Consider the following 8,911-nt stretch of genomic DNA (forward strand, 5'->3'; position numbering starts at 1 on the left):
ACACGGTACAGTGTGATGCAGTGAAACATAACATTGTACTCTGTAAACATTTATAACTATCATGTGTTAATTACGTGATGCTTCACTGCATCATACTACACGGTACAGTGTGATGCAGTGAAACATCACACTGTACTCTGCAAACGTATAATTATGTTAATTATGTTTCACTGCATCACATTGTACCATATACACTGTACAGTGTTCCAACCAGAGTAATTAGCATATTTAACACTTTAAACATTTATTTCCTTGTGCTAGTAAAGTTCAAAATCCTCACTTCAAGCTATTATAGAATAAATGGTACATTATTATTAGCTATAGTCATCATGCTGTGTAACAGAACACCAGGATTTATTTTTCCTAACTGTAACTTTGTACCCAGTGACAAAGCTCTCCCCACTCCCTCATCCTTCTGCCATCGCTAACCTCTGGTAACCACCATCCTACTGTCTATTTCTATGAGATGGACTTCTTCAGATTTCACGTGAGTGAGAGCACGTGGTCTTTTTCTTTCTGTGCCTGGCTTATTCCACTTAACATAATGTCCTCTAGGCTCATCCATGTTGACACAAATGACAGAACTTCATTCTATTTTATGACTGAACATTATTCCTGTGTGTGTGTGCCTGTGTGTGCGTGTGTGTGTGTATAACATTTTCTTTATTCATTCTGTAGATGGGCACTTATACACTGTTGGTAGGAATGTAAGTTAGTACCATCATTTCCCATTTCTATAGGGAGAACAGTATGGAGGTTTTTCAATAAATTCTAAATAGAAATACCATATGATCCAGCAATCTCATTGCTGGGTTTATATCAAAAGGAAACAAAATAAGCATGTCAAAAAAGATAACTGCACTCTCATGTTTATTAAGCAGTATTCACAAGAACCCAAACCACTATTTCTTCCAAGTATTTCTTAATTTACCTTTTTTTCATATATTACACCCTAAACTTTTAAAGGATTCATGTCTGGTTTCCAATTTCTGAAACTTACGAGTCACTGATTCTTTGACTGTTGCCTTCCTATTTAGAGAGTCTGGTAAAACAATTAAATTCTTTTTATTTCTTCTCAATCTAATATTCATATATAAATATATTTATATTTTCTATTAATTTGCCTTCTATAACATATATGACTACATTAATTGTGATCAGCATTTCACTTTACTAGCCCTCTTTTTGGCTCAGCCTATTTTAATATGTAATCTGTGTGTTGTACATTAAATTGTTTTACAACACTTTCAATACTTTATTTTTCATTTGCCTCTTTTCCAAAGATAGCTTGACAAGCTCGTAGTTTCTTTCCACATTATTTTGCTTTTTTTGTTTTTCCATTATATTGACTTAAACATTTAAATACAAATTCAATATCTGAGATTTATGTGCCATATAATTTCTTCTGATGCTTCACCCCAGTAGCTCATCTCATTGTGTGCAACATAATTTATAATTTAATCCTCACATATGGGAAACACCACATTCCAATGCCTGCAGGCAGTGTCTCTTTGTTTATTCCATTTGCCTTGTCAGAAGGGAACAACCCACATGGACCTGACATTCTTGTAATCACATGCATCTGAGTGGAGCCCTGGCCTCTTAGGTTGATTACTTCTCTGGATCATTACCTTTATTTACTTCCAGTCCTGGGAAGTTTTCTTAATTTCCTTTCAACTATATTAGGCATTCTGTGAATTCTTATAACTTCTTGGTGATTTTAATTGTCTGCATTAAGTGTTTATATTATTTTTCTGAAAAGCAGAAATATCAATAATTGCATATATGAGTGAAATATTTTACATAGATTTTCTATGGCATCTATCACCATGAGAAATTCCAAGTTTTTTTTCATTTGAAACACCCCTCTCATCAATAGACCATATTGTAATAATTTGTAGAGTGTGATTACTTTATATCATTAGAAAATTAATTATATATTATGTACATATTTTTGAAATACTCCACTGCAATAAATAGTATATGGTCAGAAGTATTGTTTTCTCTAACATAAAACTAATATGAGTAAAATTATTTTCCTGAATTCAGACCTTTTGGCTTCAATGGCCATTCTGTCTCATTAGGACTTCCCTGATCCATAAAAGACATTTGTATTTTTTGTTAATTCATAATTTATTGAAATGAATAATTTAACGTTATAATGTTTTATGGCAATTTAGGACATTTTCAATAAATATATTGAGCTTGAGGCCCTTGCTAAGTATTCCTTTTGTACTCAAAACCAGATTTTTCTGGCACAACTTCATTGCCTGCAATGGTATTTATAAGAAGTATGAATGCCAGCACATGGACTATTTCAATACTGTACTCATTTGTTCATGTATAAACATTTCATTAGCTATGAAACAAACCAAATGCAAATGCTGAATGTACAGTATATATCAACATATTCAGATTCTTCACCGAAGAAAACAATAAAAGACGAATTTTCTGTGACGTGTCACCTGTTCATTAGTTCTTTAATATGATTTAGGCTATTCCAAATATAAGAAAATGTATGCATCACTATTCATGTTGTCTCAACATTTTTTATCTAGGTCCTGAAGGGCATAAAAAAGAATATATATTGTCAGATTTATTCTTATAGATTTTAGATGTTTCTTTTGCTGTATTTTCTGTGCATACTAGTATGAATATATGGAGACAAGGACAAATGAACATTTAAGTGGTTATATGAATTTTGCTTATATGGCTAATTGCTTATATGGATGTTGTAAATGACAAGATAAAATAGTAAAGTTTGATAAACTTATCTGTGCCCTGTGAACTTTAGTTCACTTACTGTATAATTTAATTCAGTCACTAATAATTAGTTTAAAAAGTGTTTTTTAAAAGCTGCAAACCACATTTTATTACACATTTCTGAATCAGGAAGGGGTAAACTGTGACACAGCTTTCTTGTGGTACTGACTTTTTTGGGGAGAAACATTCTGCAATAAAATAAGAGTTTCCAAACTCTATTTATAAAAAAGCTTGAGTTTTCTTCTGTGATTAACCTTCACTCCTCAGTCCCTTTTACCCAAGGAATGGTTCCTAGGTCATCTTTTGGAAGTTTAGTTTCTGGAAAGTTTTCAGCAAATCTCTCCTGTGCTTTGTCCCAGTTGTTGTTGTTGTTGTTCTTGTTTTGGAGAAGGTGAGTCTCTTTAATTGAGGATGGTTTGTCTGTCTCCAATCCTGCATGTGTTTGCCAAAGCTGAAGCTGTATTGGAATTTTTATTCTCCCACCATCCCTCCTCAGGCCTTCTCCTGTTTTCAACGCATCTTTTTCAACATCTTCTGACCTTTGTCGCTATCAGTAATTTCAGAACGAACAGATGCAGGAGCATCATCTCTTTGGAAATTTCCTTCACTTCCAATCTGCTCCCTATGTTTTCCAACTCTATCTTTATATTTTTGATTCTCCGGTATCTTATCATTTTTGTAGTCTGTATTCTGTAAACCATATTTTACTCGTATATTTTTAAAATCCTTTTCTTCTTTCCAACTCGTTTCCTTCTTAGTTAGTGATGGACCAACAAATGATTCATCTTTCTTATCAAGGAAAAGGTGAGCTCTAACCTGCCCTGGTTCACATCCAACACAGCTATTACTGCCATGGTGAATGTAATAAGATAACACAGTGTCTACAACTTTCACTTTATCTCCATGCTCAGGTTCATAAGGGTCACATTTAGTTTTCAGCTGAACAATCCATTTTCCGTTAACAATTGTTCCATTTTGACTGCCTGATCCAAAAGGACATAACTTTGTAAGTCATGGTCAAAATAGATTTCTGCATGAAACTTACAGCAACTTCAGGGATTCGAAGAGTATGCTCCATATCATTTTCTCTTCCAATTGTAGCAGGTTTTACAGCAGTAATGATGAAGAATGATCCTGTCTGTAACACAGGTGATCTAACGACAATTACTGTCATATATGAGGGCCACACTTTTTCCTAATCTTCCTCCTCAGTATCTTTTGCAGTTGCATTGCCTTTACTGGTAATGCCTTCATCATAACTACCCTCGGTCTGAGAGTCGTAATTTCACCTTCTTCAGGTTCACTATCACTCTCTGTGATTTTCTCATCCTTAAAGATGAATCGAGATGTTTTCATTAAGAGGAGATTCCATAGCATTTCCACTAACTGGAACAGTGAATTTTGGGGGATTATTTTTGTGATGAATGCCTATTTTGGCTTTTTTTTCACATTTGTGAAATTGTTTTTCCCGTTGCAGCTTGTATGTTCAACACTGAAGGCTTCTTGATCCTCTGAATTCAAATCCTTTTCCTCACTTTTTTTTTTTTGTAGAAGAATCTGGATCCTTTCTTTTCACAATTTTTCATTTTTGTTTTGTGCTATAAGTCTGAAAATGTTGCAAATCTACTCGAGAATGAAATCCATAGCGACCACTTCCCACATCACAGTAGTAATAAATTAAATCATAATATATTTCATTCTCAGAATCTTAATAGAAACCAGTGCTGTGGTCAAAATACAGTCCAGTATTTTCATCATAACTTAATCCAGTCTGTGATAAAGCCGCTTCTGCTGCACCTCTCAAACTTCCATCTGATGACGAACCTTCTAAGGACGTATCTTGTGCTGCTAATGCAGTTGCTGGCTCCTGTGAATTTGAGGCAAATGACCCTCTTGTCTACATTTAACATTTGGTGTCTTATCAGTACCAGGGTGAGCATCATTTTCTATTTATAACTGGTCGTTAGAATTCAAAGCAAGAGTTTCAATATCCTGATCTTGCTGATTTGACAGTTCAGTCACTCACTTTGTTTGGAAGACTAACATCATTAGAGTAGGTCTGATAATAATAATCTGAGATTGTCCAAGGAGCATGGTTCTCTGCGAGTACTTCTACATCAGACTTTTATTATCTCCATTTCTCCCTCAGCGGAGTACGTGACTGAGTTCTTCCAGCTGCGTGCGGAGCTCCTGGCGGTTGCTCGTGTCGCTCTGAGCAGCCGTCCTGTGCGAGGCCATAGCGTCTCCCGTTCCCGCACCTGCCGCCTGCAGCTCCGCGTTCTGGTTCCAGCTTCTCCGCCCTCCTTCTCCGCTGGGCCAGCTCGGGCTCGGAGAGGGGGAGGAGGGGCCACAGCGAAGGCGCTGGCGGCGGGTACGGGCCCGAGGCCGTGAGTTCGGGCGCCCGACGGCTGCGGCCTCGGAGGGGCTGCTCGGGTCCGAAGCGGAGGCCGGCGGAGCCACAGCCACGGGGGTCGCGGGAGGAGCGTCGAAGTCCAGGGGTCAGAAGCGCTCCAGCTGTTCCCGAGTTGAGCTGCAAACAGTATCCAAGCGTGTTTTAAATCGAGTTTCCCTGTGGCTAGATATGACCTGCTGCTTACTCTTATTTTTTTTCTCCATTCGTTGAGCTATGATTGACAAATTGAAAAGTGTGTATTTTTAGGGTGTGCAATAGAGTGTTTTGAGATGTCAGTAGTCTTTACATTACCTCAGTTAAGCTAGTTAGCATATCTATCCCCTCACATAGTTAATACGTTTCTGTATGCGTGGTGAGAGCACCTGAGATCTACTCTTGTAGCAAATTTCAAGTACACAGTGTTGTTAACTATAGTCACTATTCTGTACATTAGGTCCCAGCAGTTGCTCACCTTGTAACAGAAGGTGCCCCCTTCCATGGAAATCTCCCCACTTTCCCCACTTCCTAGCCCATGGGAACCACTGTTCTACTGTTTCCATGGCTTTTTATTCTTTTATTTTTATTTACTTTTTTAGATTTTACATACAAAGGAGATCATGCAGTAGTTGTCCTGTATTCCGCTTATTTCACTTAGCATAATGTCTTCAAGATTTATCAATATTGTAGTAGATGAAAGAGTTTCATTTTTATTAAAGCTGAAATTATGTATCAGTTTATTTATCTGTATCAGAGGAGTGCACATACCCTTGCTGATCCTGATTTTATGTCCTTTGGCTATATACTCCAAATTGGGATTAATGGTAGTTCTAGTTTAAAAATTTTAAGGAACTTCCATACTGTTTTTCATAATAGCTGCACCAATTGACATCCTCAGCAACAGTGGACAAGTGCTCTCTTTTTCTACACCCTAACACTTTTTATCTTTTGACTGTTTGATAATAGGCATCCAAACACCACGATAAGGTGATACCTCATTGTGATTTTGATTTTAATTACTCTTATAATTAGTGATGTTGAGCATTTTTTATATACCTGCTGGCCATTTGTATATCTTTGGAAAAATTGCTATTTATATATTTTGCCCAATTATTAATCAAGAAATTGCTTTTAATTCTGCTGTGGGTTCTTTTTTTGTATTGATTAGTATGACATATATTTTAGATAGTAACATATTATCCTATATATGGTTTACAAATATTTTCTCCCATTTCCTATAATGCCTTTATATTTTGTTGATTGTTTCCTTTATTGTGCAGAAAATTTTTACTTTGACATAGTTCCACTTGTTCATTTTTGCTTTTGTTGACTGTGTTCTTGGTGTCATATCCAAAACATCATTGCCGTGACCAGTGTCAAGGAGGTTTTTCTCCATTTTTTTTTAAGAGGATTCATGATTTCAGTTCTTATGTTTAAGTCTTTATTTCATTTCAAATTCATTTTGTGATGATATGAGAGAAAGGTTCACTTTTTTCTGTGCATATCTAGTTTTTCCTACACCACTCCTTGATGTGTTTATCCTTTCTCCATTCTGTGGGATTGGTTGACTGTATATCCGTGAGTTTATTTCTGGGTCCTCTATTCTGTTCTATTGGTTTTTATGTAGGTACTATACTATATTGATGACTACAGTTTTGTAATATAGTTTGAAATCAGGAAGTGTGAGGCTTTCAGCCTTTTTGTTCTTCTCAGCATTTGGCTATTTGAGGTCTTTTGTGGTTCCATACTAATTTTAAAATTGTTGTTCTACATTTTAATAAAATGGCATTAAAATTTTGATAGAAATTTAACTCTGTAGATCACTTTGTGTAGTATGGATATTTTAATATTATTAATTTTTAGAATCCATGAACACATATTTCTCATTTTGTATTCTTCATTTTCTTTCCTCAACATTTTATAGTTTTCAGTATGCAGATCTTCCATATTCTTTGTTAACTCATTCCTAAGTATTTCATTCTACTTGATAATATTGTAAATGGAACTATCTTTATTCCTGTTTCAGATATTTTGTTATTACTGTAAAAAAATGCAACTGATGTTCATATGTTAATATTGTATCCTGAGAATTTACTGACTTGGTTAGTTATAATAGGTTTTTTTTTTTTCCTGGTAAAATGATGGTTATTCTGAATTCTGGTTAAACTTTAAATTGATAATTGCTATTATCATTTCACAATTATTTAAAATATGACCAGATGGATTCCTGCTTTCATGAATTCAATGGAATTCAAACCTTCCCATTTAAAATAATTTTGTCTGGTTGACCTAGCCCCGGGGATTGAGGGCACCCCGTGGGAGCCCGGAGATTCGCCTGGGGGTGGGAGGGAGAAGCCGTCAGAGAGGGGGCTGAGCTGGGGAAGCAGAGAGGGGCTCCGGATACAGCCGGGAGGAGAGAGGGTTGTGTCGGAGACCCAGTGGGGAGAGAGAATGGGCCAGAAAAGGAGGAAGGGTGAGAGTGTGCAACAGGACGGCTTCCCTGCGCGGCAGGGAACTTTGCTGAAACTGCGGGCCCCGGGGAACAGCGCGGGCAGGGTGGGAGGGAGTGGAGAGGACCCGGCACACCCCAAGGTCAGTGTGGAGAAAGGGACATTTCCCGGTTCCTTCGCCTCTGCCCAGCGTTCTGCGGGCATGGCCCCCCCAGGGGCAGGGCAGGGGAGGAGGTGGCTCCCGGCGGGCTCGGAGAACTAAGGGGCGCACACCCGCTTCGCAAGGCCAGGGTGACAGGGGAAGCCTGAGACGGCTGCGGATCTCGCTGGCCCCGTGGGTGGGCGCGGGGGACGCGGGGGGGCCGAGCACAGGGTGCCAGCGCCGGGGCCTGGGGGTGGCCCTGGAGGAATCTGCTGCAAGCACTCGCCCATGTAGCGGGCCTTCCGGGAGACCAGTGTGGACAGCGCCCTGGACACGCCCTTCCCAGCTGGAACATTTGTGAGGCTGGAATTTAAGCTCCGGCAGACAGAGAAGCGGCGGGAGGAAGGACTGGAAGAAACCCAAGTGCAAAGACCTGCCCGAGAGGAGGAAGCAGAAATGCCTGACCTGCGTCAAACTGGACTGTGAGGATAGGGTTCTGGGCAAGATGGTTCGCTGCCCTCCAGAGACGCAGACTCGGCGGGAGCCTGAGGAGCACCAGGAGGCCCGGTGCAGCCGGGCGGAGCGGGCGGTGAGGACCCCACAGCTGCTGGTTCCCCGCACAGTTCGCCTTCTCCAAGGCCCGGCCCCCAGCGGAGCCCAGCACTGAATCGCATGGCGCCCCCTGGAGCCCTGGCGGGGGTAACCAGTGGAAGACCCACCTCCCAGGGAAAGGACCCCACTGTATCCCCAGATAATAAAACTGTTCTCTCCCCCCAAAAAACAAACAAATAATTTTGTCTGATGTTTGAAAATGTGTATGTGTACTGGTCAAAATGCTGCCCATTTATCTATATGCCTAATTAGTCAAACTTTTTAATGAAGTTATTTAACATTCTTTTTTATTATGAAACAAAACAGTAAATTTGTTAATGGTTTTAATATCATCTAATATGATTGAAAATATGTCAATTTGTCATTGCCAATGAATCTTTGTGTTATTTATTTTACCCTATTACATATTCTGTCCATAAAGGTCTAAGTGGCTTAGAATCTTGCCTAACATATTGTATGTGCTAAGTACTAACTACTCGAATTCATCAAATTATCTTTCTATACCATTCTTAAAATACAATATTATTTTATTTATTTTTATTAAAATTTTTTGTC

General features: G+C 38.7%; 1 pseudogene; it reads right to left on the reverse strand.

The window, feature by feature from the left end:
• Window positions 1–3,019: 3,019 nt before the first annotated feature.
• Window positions 3,020–5,001, reverse strand: LOC129026135 (angiogenic factor with G patch and FHA domains 1-like; annotated as a pseudogene).
• Between the last annotated feature and the right edge of the window lie 3,910 nt (window positions 5,002–8,911).

This window comes from Pongo pygmaeus, chromosome 11, assembly GCF_028885625.2.
Source record: "Pongo pygmaeus isolate AG05252 chromosome 11, NHGRI_mPonPyg2-v2.0_pri, whole genome shotgun sequence".
Taxonomy (NCBI): Eukaryota; Metazoa; Chordata; class Mammalia; order Primates; family Hominidae; genus Pongo; species Pongo pygmaeus.